The sequence below is a fragment of the Dermacentor andersoni genome, chromosome 7 (assembly GCF_023375885.2).
Source record: "Dermacentor andersoni chromosome 7, qqDerAnde1_hic_scaffold, whole genome shotgun sequence".
In the NCBI taxonomy this organism is placed as follows: Eukaryota; Metazoa; Arthropoda; class Arachnida; order Ixodida; family Ixodidae; genus Dermacentor; species Dermacentor andersoni.
In genome coordinates this window covers 65709629-65725992 of record NC_092820.1, presented here as the reverse complement: position 1 = coordinate 65725992, position 16364 = coordinate 65709629, and the positions used below count along the sequence as shown (strand labels likewise).

Genomic DNA, 16364 nt, shown 5'->3' with positions numbered 1-16364 from the left:
CGTTATCACTTCACAGCCATGAAGAAGGCTAAATGCGGTCTTTGGCATTGTTTTCTGTTGAGCAGCGTTGTAAGCGAATGTGAGGTACGGTAGAATGTCATCCCAATTTTTGTGTTCCACGTCTACCTACATACTCAGCCTGTCGGCAATAGTCTTGTTCAAGCGTTCCGTTAGGCCATTCGTTTGCAGGTGATAGGCTGTGGTCTATCCGTGAGCCTTGCCGCTGAGGCTAAGCATTGTCTTTAGGAGTGTAGCCGTAAAGGCAGTCCCTTTGTCTGTTATTATCACCATAGGCGCACCGTGACCCAGAACCACGTTTTCAATAAATAATCGCGCTGCTTCGACTGCGGTACCGCTTGGAAGGGCCTTCGTTTCTGCAAAACATGTCAGGTAATCGGTGGCAACTATTACCGACTTATTGCCAGTATTGGAAGTCGGGAATAGTCTAAGAAGGTCCATCGCGATTTGGGAAAATGGAGTTGTGGGCGCTTGGACTGGTTGAAGTAGCCAAGTGGGTTTGATATATGGCGTCTTGCGTCTTTCACAATGGAGGCACGTGCGCACGTAATGTTTCACAAAGGTGGCAATGCTTGGCCAGTAATTCTCTTTGGCTCGGGCCAGTGTTCGTGTGTAGCCGAGGTCGCCATATGTCGGTTCATCATGGCAGGCTAGCAAGACCTCATGACGCAGAGACGTTGGGACCACAAGTTTGCATTGGAAACTTTGCGACGGCCGTGATCTTGTCGAGGTCAAGACGGAAGCCTTGATGACTCACAACATGGCATAAGAACTGGAGTTCCTCGAAAGTAAAGTGACACTTTTCTGCTTTCAGTGCAAAGCCGGCAGACCGTATAGTTTGCAGAACCGCCAGCTGCCGTCTCAGATGTTCCTCGAACGTTTCCGAAAAAACTATGACATCGTCGAGGTATACTAGGCGTGTCTGCCACTTAAGGCCTGACCGAACCATATCCATGAGTCACTGAAAAGTTGCGGGAGCTGAGCATAAACCGAACGGCAGGACCTTGAATTCGTAAAGCCCATCAGGCGTTACGAAAGGAGTCTTTTCTCTGTCTCTCTCGTCAACCTCGATTTACCAATAGCCATTTTTCAGGTCCATCGGCGAGAAGTCGCCGACATGCCTCAGCCTTTCGAGATAATCGTCGATACGCGGTCGTGGGTGTACGTCATTCTTTGTCACCCCGTTCAGCTTACGGTAGTCGACACAAACATGTAGACTGCCGTCGTTCTTTTTGACCATCACTACCAGCCCTGCCTATGGGCTTTTTGATCGTTGGATAACGTCGTCGTCGAGCATGTTCTTCACTTGCTCTCGGATCACTTCGCGTTCTTTTGGGGCTACACGGTACGGGTTTTGTCGCATTGGTCTCGCTATCTCCTCCGTGATAATCCTGTGTTTCGTCAGTGGCGTCTGACCAACTCTGGATGTCGACGAGAAGCAATCGTGAAACTGGTGAAGCAGGTCCACAAGGCACTGTGTTTCCGCTGGTGATAAGTTCACGTCAAGAACAGGAAAGGGTGCCGAATCGTCTTGCACTCCTTGTTATAATGCAAAGTATTCTCCGAATTCGACCATATCGTCGAGGTAAGCAACTGCTGCGCATTTTGTAATGTGTTGCCTTGCTGAAGTTTGTGAGCAGTAGTTCTGTTTGCCCATGCAATAATATGACGAGACTTCTGGCTGTGAACACCTTCAGTGAGCAAAAGCATATTATCTGCTCGGCAATACATTCCCCGTCGTACTCTGTGTCGCACCTGACTGAAATAAGACGGCAAGATAACGGTGGCACGGTCACGTCGTCTATGATGCGCAATGATTTGCGTTGTATTTCTGTACTTTCGTCCCCAGAAAAGGTTAGTATTCCTTCTGGTATGTTCATGACGGTGCCGTTGTCACGTAAAAAGTCCATACCTAAGATTACATCTTGCAGCAGTCGGGGAGTATAAAAACGTTTGCGATGAATGACGAATCCCTATGTTGAACCTTGCTGTACACTTCTCAGTCGGCATCAGTAGCTGGCTTCCAGTACCTCTAATGTGTGCTCCTGACCATTCAAATTTCACTTTGCAAAATCTGTCCGCCAGTTTTTCAGTTATGATCGAAAAGTCCGTGCCAGTGTGAACTAGCGCCGTCAAGTTGTGGCCGTCAATTGATACTGTAGCATCGGCACTAACAATCTCGTTTGTCGTTAAATCATCCGGCTGTATCGGCTTCTCGTTCGAGGACAATGAGGGATTTTCGTCATTTCAATGTGTAGCAGATTTCCGCCTGAGGTCCCGGCTTTCAGTTTCCCCGGCGTGGGCTCGGAGATCGCCCTCGGGCCACATTGGTGGAACTGCGTCGTGCAGCTGGAAAACGATGTCCGGGAGAAGGGGACCGCGACCAGTAATTCGGAGAATCGGCTTGCCAGCTCGTCGAATTCGTGTCGATTTTTGCTCCGCTGCCATCAAAAGCACGACGCGAAGCAGTGGATGGAAATTCTCGGTACGCTTTGACGCAATGAGGGTAGTGACGGCAGATGTGGCCCGCTTCCCCACAGTGGAAGACAATGGCCTGTAGTCAGCTGAGCCCTAAATGTCGGTTCTGCGAAGTGGTGGTCACGCCGGTTGTTCCCTATGGTACGAATGTGATGCCGGTGCTGACTGCTGGTGATACTGCGGCATCGGCATCAGAGGTGGTGGTCGACGGATAACATCTGCGTAGCTGGGCTTCCACGTCTGGGAATCTGACTGCAGTTTCGGTATCGAAGGTGCCGGTCGACGGCTAAGAGTCGAAACCAGCCGGCCGACCAACTTGGGGCATAATATATGTGCCGCTGTGCAATGAACTTCCTTCAGTCTAATTTCCAGCTTGGGTCACCAGGTGTGTTGCGCGAAGTATATTTGAATCATGAAAAGCTGCGCACAACGACATGTGTTATTAGGCATGTCGCACCCTTGAGTAAACATATTCTATGCCAACTTGGGTAACTGGGCATGTGCGACTGTGTATGTGAGGCGCTTAGCTAACAGAGTAAATATTTACCTTATTGCGTGTTGGCCGCAATCTCACCCGCACCACTTGGATAAGCTCCTCCATGCGCTTTTATTGTGTCACTACTCTTAGGATTCCCTGTGCACTTTCTGGGACGTGGATTCATACACCTTTAACTGTTCTCCAGTCTACCTAGTCCACAGTATTGTCCATTGTCGGTTGTAAAATGGATAGCGCACCGGTCTGCTCTGCTGACAAAACAGAGTTCGAAACGACCGTCAAATCAACGTAGGTCACAGAATACGTAGCATTGTGCTATTCAGTATATGTCACTGAGTCTGCGGTAACTGAAGGAACAATTATCAGCGTTTTCATGCAGCGACATGCAACTCTTCAAGTCTTATAGGCCCCACACGCCACTAGATCGCGCTGCCTCTCTACGAATAATGGCATTTTGGGAGAGCTTCAGAATGGCTTCAGAATAGGTAGGCGTTTGGACGATAACGTCTTTGTTCTTACTCAGTGTATTGAAATATCAAAAGCAGAAAGCAGACAGTTGTATGTGGCCTTTTTAGACATTACAGGAGCCTACAACAACGTAGACCGCAACATTTTGTGGGATATTCTGGAAGGGCAAGGCTTAGGTAACGATTGTATACAGCTGTTGAGACAGATTTACCTAGAAAATACCATTTGCGTTGAATGGGAAGGGATGAGGAGCGCGGAGAAAGTTCATATCAACAAGGGACTGAGGCAAGGGTGCCCTTTATCCCCGCTGCTGTTTATGATGTACATGGTGAGGATGGAGAGGGCGCTGGAAGGAAGTAATATCGGGTTTATTTTTCATACAAACAGGCAGGTACAGTAATAGCGCAGCAACTCCCAGGTTTATTTTATGCTGACGACATTGTGTTGCTCGCTAACAAGCAAAGCGATTTGCAACGTCTGGCTAATATCTGTGGACAGGAAGGCAACAATTTAGGTTTGAAATTTAGTGTTAGAAAATCAGGTGTTATGTTATTCAATGAAAACAGTGAACAGACAGTGGAGATACAGGGCCAAGAAATACCTCGGGTAACAGAATATCAATACCTTGGTATATGGATAAACGAAGGCAATGGATATATGGAAACACAGGAAAAAACCATAACAGTCAAGGGGAAGAGAAATGCAGCCATAATGAAGCACAGAGCGCTATGGGGATACAATAGGGACGATGTCTTCCGAGGTATGTGGAAAGGGGTAATGGTTCCAGGACCAACTTTTGGAAATGCGGTTGTTTGCTTTAAATCAGGGGTACAATCAGGACTCGACGGGAACCAAACCAAAAGTCAGTGGGTCGCCTCGCATTGGGCGCTCACGGGAAGACTACAAATGAAGCTGTGCAGGGGGATATGGGCTGGACTAGTTTTGAAGTGAGGGAAGCTCGCAGTAAAATTGAGTATGAAGAACGGCTGAGGAATATGGAAGAAAGTGAATGGGCTGGGAGAGTGTTCAGGTATCTGTACAGGCAAAACATTGATTCACAGTGGAGGAAAAGAACTAGGAAGCTTACCAGCAAGTATGCGGCCTGTGGGGTGGGCAACACAGCAACAAGGAAGGTCAAGCGGAAAGTCAGAGAGGCTGAATTAATCTCATGGGTGGCGGCAATGGAAAAGAAACCTCCAATGAGTAACTACTTAAGAGGAAAAAACGAAATCAGGAAAGAAACCATTTATGATAACTCAAAGGGAAGCTCATTACTTTTCGAAGCGAGATCGGGATGCCTTAGAACACGCACCTATAAAGCGAGATATAAGAAGGAAGAAGCATGTGCTTGCTGCGGTAAAGCTAGGGAAACGACGGGGCATATTTTATTAGAATGTGAAGACGTCTACCCAGCGGTCGATTTAGGCACCACTGGCCTCCTTGAAGCCCTTGGGTACAGCGGGAGCAGTGGTAAAGCAAACAGGTCCGCAATAGACATTAGTAAGAGGCGATTGGAGGATTGGTGGAAGAAAAGTAGGGAAACGACAAAAGACGGAGACGTACAAAAGCACAATTCGCAATAGGGGATCAGAAAGTTTGGACGCGGTAGTGCATAGTGTTTTCTTTTTCTTTTTTCATTCGTTAACCTAGGTGGGATATTAGGCAGCATAGTAGCAAGAGCTTGGTGGCGCAACCCACCGGCCCGTTCCAAAGGGGACGCTCATAACATCCATCCATCCTAACCAGGTTGTTTGAATTTTGTGCATGCTTTGAGCTTGCTTCAGTTTTTCATTTGCTGATTTTTTGCCTTTAGATAGTAATTGGGTGGTTTTCTTTCTCGTTCCTTTTTTTGTCTCGTATTTCGCGTGCGCAGGTGTGCTTCGTGTACATTTGGATTTGCAGGATGGCTGGGGCGTCCTTTCGCGCCACGTGCTCCAACACGTGTAGCCGGGTGGGACGTTGAGTGTCTGTAGCCTTTAAGTGGTAGCTTGGAAGTGGCAAGACAAATAGCTATTAGTGGTTTTATTGTGCGTGTTTTGGAAGGAAAGTGAAAGCGTGGCTGCGTGGTTGAGCGCGTGCGAGAGCGTGTCATACCTTCGGTCTCCGCGGCATTGATTGCTTTTGAAACAGTGGTGAGCATGGCTTTGCGACGTTTTGAGGATTTCGACTCTGTGCATATCGGTTTCTGCTAAAACGCACGCGCTCTACATTCATATAGTATTATAGTATTTGCATCAGTAGTAGCGATATTATAGTATTGTAGTGTTTGCAAAAAGCCGTGCAATACATGGCGAGAAAGACGGGAAAGCAAGCAGTGCGCAGGGGGTCCCTCAAGGCAGATGAGGAGACGGATGTGAATGGAGAGGGCATCTAATGAACCGGCACACAATGTGATGTCGATACTAGGCTGCCGACAATGGAGGCTTTCCAGGAAGAGCTTCTCAAACAGGTGCAAGAGCTCAAAAATGAGCTAAACAGGAGCGTGATGCACGGAAGGTAGTTGAAAAGAGACTTGAAGCAGCCTAGGAAACGCTCAACAGGACCACCATTGTGAACGAGAATGTGCGTGACAATGGAACGCAGACCCCCGACGCGACAGGCGAGGGAGTGTCAGCTAAATACGTGGAATGCATGCAGCGTGATGAAGGGTTAGCTGGAAAGAGCGGCACCTACCTTGAGGCCGCCATGCGTGAAAAGTAGGAGCCCATGAGACAATGCCCCTTGTCGAGTCCAGATCACGAGGAGAAGGACAATGGGAAGCAGGGCAAGGTACGAGAGAGTGCTAGGGTGATTATCGCCGGCCACTCAAACCTGGCTGGGTGCTCAAAAGCAATTGTGGATAGGGTGGAAGCCGACAAAAAAGTGGCGGTAGGAACATTTCCAGGGATGGACATTGAGTTCTGTCATGGAGCGAGCAAAAGAAAAGCTCGCAGAAAATGCTCATGTACGCAACTTTGTCATAGTAGCAGGTGGGCTAAATGATGTCCTAAACAGGAAAGGGACTGGACTCGCCCAGCGCTTAGCGAAGGGTGTGGACGACTTGCGCGAGCTATCCCCTCACGTTCAGATCGTGGTGTGCACGGTGTCGGAGGTGCCTGTACGTGAAATTCACCTACAAAGAGTCGTAGTGGCTGCTAATGAGGCAATATGGAAAATAACCCGAGAGAAAGGCTTCGAGGTTGTCGAAGTAAACAGGGAAGTGAGAAGTGGTGGTTTTAAACGAGACGGGATCCCCTTCAATTACAGGCTGGCTCGAGAAGTACGCTAGCGACTTGGTGGTCGCGCTTTTGATATTTTAGGGGGACCGCGGGCGCTCAGGAGGCCAGAGTAGATAATAATGAAGAACGTCCCCTAGGGGAACATCAGAAGAGCATCGCCGTCGATAACAGAAAAAGGAGAAAAGCAAGAAAAAGAGCTCGCCATGCAATAGGCTACATAAACATGCAGGGTGGCAGAAGAAAGGAAAAGTGGGCAGAGATTGAGGAGCAGTTACATAGAGAACAAATAGGGGTGTATGTGGTTACAGAAACACACCTTAGAGACTCGCAAGAGCCGCCTGTTATTGAGAATTATGCTTGGGAAGGGTGCAACAGTACTAAGTCGGAAATAAAGGGAGGGGGAGTCGGAATGCTCATCCATCAGGGAGCCAAAGGGACAAGAGTAAATTTAAAATATCAAGAGCATCTTTGGTTATTAGGTACAATGAGTGGGAAAAAAACATCGCTGGGCGTTACCTATTTGTTGACCGGAAATAATTGCACTGAGAAGAATAAAGATTTAGTGGAATGCATAAGCGTTGATATTAAGGGTTTCGGGAATGGTGCTGAAATTGTGCCATTAGGTGATATGAATGCCCACATACATGATTTAGATGGCTTTACCGACAACAACGGGAAGTCAATGCTAGAACTTTGAGAGCAGCATTACCTCGTTATCTTGAACACAAGGCCTAAGTGTGAAGGGCAGATCACGTGGAAAGTGGGAAACCGGCAATCGACCATTGATTACTGTCTGATTACAGAAGGAATTCATGATAAGTTGAGAGAAATAGTCATTGATGAGGAAAGGCATAGCAGCATAGGGAGGGGCCATAAACGCATTATTTTGAAAATTGGATATGTATTTGGGAAAGAGAGCAAGGGGCGAAAAATGGCCAGTGCGAATTTGAACGCTGAACAAATGCCAAATATAATCACTAGAGTCGAGGGAGAACATGGCAAATGACCAAGTAATGATTGGGAGTATGGTGAGCTTCTAAGTTTATTAACGAAAGAAATACGGAAAGAGAAACAACATCTTTGTTGGAAAGGAAGAAAGAAACTGAAAAGCTGTAGGAACAGGGAAATACGAGAAGCGATCGCCGAACGACAGAAAGCATCTCGAGAGCACAGGCAGGCAAAGAAGGCGCAGTTGCCGCAGGATGAAGTAACCGGTAAATGGGAAATATACCGGTCTATGTTTCAAATACTGGTGCAAGCAAAATTAAAAGGTGAAAGTGAACGTTGGTTGTCAGAAATACGTGAGAAGAAGAATGGCTCACCTAGAATATTTTGGAACATCATTAAACTATTAAGCAGGAAGTCAACAACAATACAACAACATATCCTAGACGAAGATGAAAACAGACTGGAAGGAGAAGCGGCAATAAATTACATCCGAAAAATAACAGCCCAATCTTTCCAAGACAATGACGAGGTTGTATTTGAAGAAAAAAGAGCATGAAATAGACCCAAGTGGAAAAGGAGCTGGTGCTGACAAATTTCAACTTGAAGAAAGCGGAAGGGAAAATTCGTAAGCGCACAGCCACGGGGCTAGACGAGGTTCCCGTTTGGCTGATTAATGAACTAGGACGAAAAAGTAAGGAAGCTCCGGTGAACGTAGTGGAAAAAACTTTAAAAGATAGACGAATACCAGACAGTTGGTGAAAAAGTCGAATGAACTTAATTTATAAAGGTAAGAGGGAGAAAGATAGAATTCACTCGTGTAGACCGTTGACCATTACATCGCTAAAATAGAGGCTAGCAATGCAGGCAATCAAATTAAAGCTTCAAGCATGGGGCAGAGAATAATGGCATTTTGGGAGAACTTCAGAATGGCTTCAGAATAGGTAGGCGTTTAGATGATAACTTATTTGTTATGACTCAGTGCACTGAAATATCAAAAGTAGAAAGCATACCGTTTTGTGTGGCCTTTTTAGACATTACGGGAGTCTATGACAATGTAGACCGCAACATTTTGTGGGATATTCTGGAAGGGGAAGGCTTAGGTGACAATTGTCTACAGCTTTTGAAAGAGATTTACCTAGAAAATACCATTTGCGTTGAATGGGAAGGGATGAGGCGCGAGGAGAAAGTTCATATTAACAAGGGACTGAGGCAGGGGCGCCCTTTATCCCGCAGCTGTTTATGCTGTACATGGTGATGATGGAGAGGGCGCTAGAAGGAAGTAATATCGGGTTTAATCTCTCATACAAACAGGCGGTTACAGTAATAGAGCAGCAGCTCCCAGGTTTATTTTATGCGGACGACATTGTGTTGATAGCTAAGAAGCAAAGTGATTTGCGACGTCTGGCTAATATCTGTGGGCAGGAAGGCAACAATTTAGGTTTGACATTTAGTGTTAGAAAATCAGGTGTTATGGTATTCAATGAAAACAGTGAACAGACAGTGGAGATACAGGGCCAAGAAATACCTCAGGTAACAGAATATAAATACCTTGGTATATGGATAAACGAAGGCAATAGATATATGGAAAGAGAGGAAAAAACATTAACAGTAAAGGGGAAGCGAGATGCAGCCATAATGAAGCACAGAGTGCTATGGGGATACAATAGGTGCGAGGCACTCCGAGGTATGTGGAAAGGTGTAATGGTTCACGGACTTACTTTTGGAAATGCAGTTGTTTGCTTTAAATCAGGGGTACAATCAGGACTCGACGGTAACCAAAGGTCAGTGGGTCGCCTCGCATTGGGCGCTCACGGGAAGACTACAAATGAAGCTGGGCAGGGTGATATGGGCTGGACTAGTTTTGAAGTGAGGGAAGCTCGCAGTAAAATTGAGTGTGAAGAACGGCTGAGGAATATGGAAGAACGTAAATGTGGTAGGAGAGTGTTCCAGGTAACTACAGGAGAAACATTGATTCACAGTGGAGGAAAAGAACCAGGGAACTTACCAGCAAGTATGCGGCCTGTAGGGTGGGTAACACAGCAACAAAGAAGGTCTAGCGGAAAGTGAGACAGGCTGAAATAATCTCATGGGCGGCGGCAATGGAAAAGAAACCTGCCATGAGTAACTACTATAAGAGGAAAATACGAAATCAGGAAAGAAACAATTGATGATAACTCAAAGGGAAGCTCATTGCTTTTTGAAGCCAGATCGGGATGCCTTAGAACACGGACCTATAAAGCGTGATATAAGATGGAAGAAGAAACATGTGCTTGCTGCCGTAAAGCTAGGGAGACTATGGAGCATAGGTTAGGGCGTGTTGGTATTCCATAACTGAGGTTTTTTAGCGCACCAAAAGGGACGAAAGACAGTGGCAAGACGCGGACACAGCGCTACATGGAGCATGTTTTATTAGAATGTGAAAACGTCTACCCAGCGGTCGATTTTGGAGCCACTGGCCTCCTTGAAGCACTTGGGTTCAGCGAGAGCAGTGCAAAAGTAAACATGTCCGCAATAGGCATTAGTAAGATGTGATTAGAGGATTATTGCAAGAAAAGTAGGAAAACGACAAAAATACGGAGACATACAAAAGCACAGTTCGAATTAGGGGATCAGAAAATTTGGGTGTGGTAGTTCACAGTGTTTCTTTTTCTCTTTTTTATTCTTTAACCTAAGTAGGACATTGGCAGTATAATAGCAAGAGCTTGGTTGCGCAACCCACCGCCCCGTTCCAACGGGGATGCTCATACCATCCATCCATCCATCCATCCATCCATCCATCCATCCATCCATCCATCCATAACAACGCGAGAGAAGCTCTGTTGCCGCATGACCCGATTTTCAGCGGCTGCACGGTTCAGCTCCCCATGCATTTCGGAGGTGACACGGCGGCATCGCAGCGGTGCCGATAGCTGGCACCGAGTGTTCTTAAGGAAGCGCGAACGAGGAGTCTCACTGCAGTGCCCGCGTGATAAATAGGTCGTGTGGATTATGACAATACGTTCTCTCGCTATATAGATTCAATACTAAACGCATTCCCGTCGACAGAGTTCGTGAGATGGGTTGTGCCGAGACACGCTGCGTCATCTAGTGGCGCTGCCGAGAATTCCACATTTCGCAGCTGAGACGACTTGCGCGGCAGCCGGCAGACACTGAGAATTGTTCCCTCTCTGAATTTGATTCTATAGTGAGTGATCAAAGTAGGCGAGAGATCCACTGAAGAGCGCCACTTACTCGGTACAATCATGGAATAGCTCGCTTAATCGTTGGCGTAAAAAATGCTCATTGAGAAGTGGCACATACCGCGTACACTTGCGGCGGATCTTGCTAAAGCGATATGCTACCGTCCTTGAGGGACCGGTGCACAGTGGTTTCTATCTTAATTGAAATTCCTTCTGACGCAAATAACACGGTGACCCTAGTTGAAGATTGGTCTATCCAAAGCAATTCGAAACTGAGCGTTAACAAGACCATAGCAATAATGTTTGGCCAGAGAAAGACCACACTGTCAGTTGGCCTTCCTTCTTTTAAAAATATCAAAATTGAAGTTGGTCATTGCTTTAAAACTTTGGATATATACTGTTCGGAACACGACCTATGGAACGCACGCATTAAATATCTAACAAAGACACTTTCTTTTTATGCGTTCTTCTTCTTTTTATAGTTCTTCTTTCCTGCAAAAACGACAAATAAGGCTAACTTTCAGAGCCTCCCATCTTTCTCACGCACAAACGCTGCTTTTTTGGTAACTCCGCAATGTCAGTCTGGCTCGAATGTACGTGTAATTTTAGGTAGAGCCGCCTTTGTAGATTGAGGAAAGAAATAATTATAAATTTTACTTCACTGGCCACGACGTGAAGATGAGACGAGCGCTTACAACAGCCGTAATTTTAAGCACTGGAATATACACTTCTGCAGCGCAAACATTAAGAAGGAAATGCTTCGTTTCAAGCTGTCCACACTCTTAATTGAATACCTATATAGCTATGTCATGGCCATTCCTGCTACATAGTTTCTTTTGAACATTTACACAATATATTCTTGTGACTGACAGTTTCAGCCTGCGCTCTGATTTTGTCTTTAAACTGCTTTAGCACGGTATACGTGCCTGCTATATTGTTAGTATGTGTATGCTATGAAAATATCTAATTTGCATTTGTTCCTAAATCACTCCTTTGCTCTTTTTTGCCTTAATGCTACTGAACAATAAAACGGCTTTTGAACGTAAGCAATACTATTTGTTCATGATATGTCGAGTGTATGTATTTATTTACACTAATTTATGACGCGAGTGTCTGAAAGAATTTGGATGCGCTTAGATAAGCTAGAATTATTGGTTATAATATGCCTTTCCGAAGCATGTTTTGATGTAGCGCTGCTCATTACTGCCATTGAAGGAAGCGGCCTCCTGGTTCAAGGTACTCACTGGTAAAATAAACAAAGCTGACTTCAAGTTGAATTAGATTTTGCAGAACGCAAAAGCTGGATTATTGTAACGTCATCATCACCAAGTTTGTGATTTCTTGGTGTTATAGTGCAAAGCGAATCGAGATAGATTGATATGGGACGTGTAGCGTAACAGCGCTGGTAAACCAACCCTTACAAAGTTCGATGTAGCGCCAAATTATCTCCGGAAATCTCCTGTTGCTTCTTTCTGCGCTCCTCACTCGCATGTAGTTAGGACAAAGCAGAGGCAGCTAACGCACTGTGCGCTCGTCCAACAGCCAATGTTCTAGATGCACCCCTTTTTTGTTGTTCCTGTAAGCGACAATTATTCTCGTTTCAGAATTTCAAGAAACTTTTGCGTCCAGCTTCAAATGTATTTAGGTATATATGGAGTTTCTTAGTTGGCGAAAAAAGGGAAGCTGTATTTATTGAACATGAATAGATGTAGCATAGCTCATGTTTTGGATAAACAAAATAGTCATATAATGTAAAATAATACCTCAAAATAATAAATTGTCAAGATTGTCACAATTCGTTAATTTGTCAAAGAATAATAACGTTAACCGCCTTTGCAAGACTCATAAGTCTTATTTAACATTCCAGTAGTTTCTTAAACCCCTTTTCACTATGGCTTTCTTAAGTACCACGGAGCTCTTAGCAGACATCTCTAGTTCCCTTGAGACCATGTTCTGTTTGTCGTTGGTCTAGGGAATAAATACCGCGTATTTATTTTCCTTACAGAACAGAAATATAATAATTCGCCTGTGGTACATAGCACAAATCTATTTATTCAGCTGGAACATAACAATAGGTACACATCTCTTGCAAAGGCAATCAGTACGCATCACCGAACAATTGGTAACATTTTCCTAATAATCTTTCCAGGCAGTTGCTCCAGCGCGCATATTGCAGTACGCGGATTAAAGCCAGTAATTTCACAAGGCATATTTGACTGAAAACAATTTTGACGTTAGCACTAGTTTTAAGATAAGTGCAGTCAAACTTGCCGTAAATGTACACAGTTATTCCGCATACTTCTTTAGCAGAACATCGCTGTATGCACTTTCGTTGAAAAGCAACTGGAAAACCAATGCATTTCGTCGCAAATGTTGGCGCGCAATATTTCGAAACTGACACATACTTACAATATTTAGAGGTTCATACGACTGTAAAAGACGCCGGCTACAATTTGTACATTGCTATAGTTGCGTGCAGGAATTATATTGAATGTTAATTCTATAAAAATTGCTACTTATCCAGATATTCGCTTCCATTTTTTTCTCTAAATAACCTCTGCCTCATATTTTACTTCTCTGCCTCGAGAAGTAAAATCAGGCTACGCGTCAAAGATGAATAAAGAAAACATGTCAGCCATAAAAAGACCCCGCATATGGCTCACAAGTTCTCTGGGTACGATTCGTAAATCTCAATATCTGCCGCAGAGTAATTACTCAATATGGTAATTAATAGATTTTTAGTAATGTGTCTAATATACATTTTGATTTCTCGCGCGGGTAATGTCCGCTACGTCGAGTTGCCTAGCTAGAGGACCTAAATTACCCTATTTGCCCCAGGCTCTTTTCTAAATCTTGAGCAGTTGTGTTTCAGAACGAATACATTGGGGAAGAATAGCAAAATAGAACAAAGCCGTTCTAAGCACTTAACAGTAAGAATGTTCGACAGCGCTCAAGCACAAGAAAGGCACACTGCCAGTGGTAGAAGCGGTGCCTATACATGACTTCGATGAACCTGGTGTTGCATGGAACGCCAAGCTGCTGTGTTGTGACTCAGAGGAGAGGGAAGACACAAACTGATAAGTAAACTATGATAATGACATGAGACCATTCGCCCGTGGCAAGAGTCATAGCGCAGTTGCGGCAAAAAACGCAAGCAAGGAACAAACACATTGGATATTTTGTGTTGTATTCTTTGCTGAGAAGATTCTACACGCAGACGCTATGAATATAACCGACCAAGTATGCAAGCACATTTTGACCTTGTTTTGAAGAGCAGTTTTTCGCCAGAGGTTACTGAAGCAGCTGTTGAGCCTATATATGTATACAGAGGAAACGAAACGAAGAACTGGTAAGCGATTGTGAAAGCAGAATGGCATACAGCATGGAGTTCTGACCAATAAAAAATAAAAAATAAAAATCATAAGGTAAAGTATACATGACAAAAAAAGACGAGAGATGCATGAAGCTAGAAACACGTTCAGTTCTTAGGCGCTGCTGTATAATGAAACTCCAGTACATATTTTGATAACAAACAACAGAACCGCCGAAGACAAATCGGTTTCCGTTGAATATTGTGCAGGATATTGTTACCGAATATCAACAGTTCATCCACCATTGGACACAACAATAGGCCGAGGACGGTCAAAATGGCCTTGAAGAAATACACACAGTTCTAAGCACTACAACCTTTTGAATGACAGTGACGTGTTTCATCACGGAATACGTGTAGTCTGCAACGAGTTTTTGTGAGTGAGAGTTGACCAATAGTTGTATTCCGTAAGACTTATCCGTCTTACTATGAAAGAGAGGCAGTTCTTTTTTGGTGATGATTTGCCTGCTCAAGAATGGCTTCAACTTTAAACCACTATACTCGGCTGAGTAACCACTGTCAATTTGTTTGGGTGCACGCGATCAGCTTTGTACCGCCAACGTCTGAGGCTTAGGGCTCTCCACGACATCAAGAAGTTTAAGCTTCCAGGCATCATGAGTAACGAACCGCGCCTATAAAGATATACACCTCGACAACTAAACTCACAGCAGGACTATAGCGATAGCCTGGGCTTTTTATTCGAAGACCTGTGTTTGAGCAGTGTCAGTCACATAGTATTCCAATATTGGGTCTGTGAGGCTCATAATTACCAGTAAGCGTACATCATATGTGCATGCCGTAAGCAGAGTCTACTAAATCGAGCTAATATTGAAGTGCTACGAGCAATATCTAATTTACCAGCGCACCTGAGCACTTCGGTTGTACAGATCGCAGAGTAAAACTGGCGCACGGGTGGACTACACGACGCGCACACAGTGATAAGAAAGGAAACCAATCAATTTGCTGTGTCTTCCCAATAAGACGCAATGACTTCAGCAATGCTTGTCGAGAAGGCAAGAGGGAGGAAAGGAAGAAACGGAGGTATTCACCCCTCATTTGTGCTGCTACCTCCGTCATTCGTCGTAATCAGTCTTGGATGAAGCCGGCTCCAGCTGTTTTCGTTCTGCTCCATCTCGCGCGCTCCGCCACCAGAAACCTTTTCCGGACCCGAGTGGTCTCATTATAGACCACTCAACTACCTTCAGTCTGTGTCACCTACGAGGGGGACGAGGGAATTGGGCGAGGTTGTGAATTTTACTGTTTCGTACAACGTACAATGTCTTCGTTTTTTGCCTGAGTACTCAAAAGACAGGCGCTCTCGCTGGTACTTCATTGTGGGAGATCGGCCCGTATGCTTGCGCAATTATTGGCAGAAAACCCTGCCATATGAGGGAAGCCTTCCATGGTGCCTGCGCTGACATCAACCATTTTCATCTTCCCCAGTAAATCCTCCTCGTTCTTTAGACGCCGACACTTCGTCACTCATCCTTTCACAACCGAGCACACAACACGTCATTCGGGTTATGGATAGATTGGCATCTTGTATCGGCTGGCGAGAATTTTTCACTTAACTGTTTACGTGTATTACCCAAAATTATATATATTGTGGCACCTGGTTACCTATATGCACTGCCGCTGCCTCTTCTTGCTACAGATTGGTTTTATTGCTAGGCCCCCTTTCCATTAGCGAAATTTGAAACATGTCTGCTATTATACCATTATAATATCATACCTGATAGCTTTCATTGCATGTGCTCGCTATTCAATATTTCCCTTTCTCTAGCCGGGTCACCCTCAATCAATGTCAGTAAAATGCTAGCTCCACTGGGCATCGTCGCTGCGCGATTAGATTTTTGCGGCACAATTGATTTTTCGAGAGGCATAACGCAGATTTCGGATGCATCGGAAATTACGTCATCGTATGTCACGGCGGCAGGCCTGCTTGTGGCCGAATAGGTAACCACTTCTAACCTTTTCGGTATCTTCATGAGAAGTGAACATTGTTCCAGACTTCTGCTCGGCTTTATCTCACCTCGGCATCTATGTTTGGGCGTAGCGTCGGCGGGTCTCTTTAGATTGGTTCATCATATCAAGGGAAGAGGACTAGTGAATTGTAACATGAAGGCAGCTCGCGATGTCACTGAAGCAGAACCGAGGCGCCATCTGTCACCATTACGCTGCGCGGTGAC

The 16364-nt window shown here is 45.1% G+C and overlaps 1 long non-coding RNA gene across 3 annotated transcripts in view; it reads right to left on the bottom strand.

Moving 5' to 3' along the window:
• Positions 1 to 16364, bottom strand: part of LOC129385762 (uncharacterized) — a 143355-nt gene that overhangs the window by 67950 nt on the left and 59041 nt on the right. The window contains exon 1 of one of the 3 annotated variants that reach the window (XR_011895687.1): positions 3044 to 3157. The exons of the other annotated variants lie outside the window; for them this stretch is intronic. This is a non-coding gene — a long non-coding RNA (uncharacterized lncRNA). Of the gene's footprint in view, positions 1 to 3043; positions 3158 to 16364 lie in introns of those variants that run through there. 3 annotated transcript variants of the gene reach the window in all.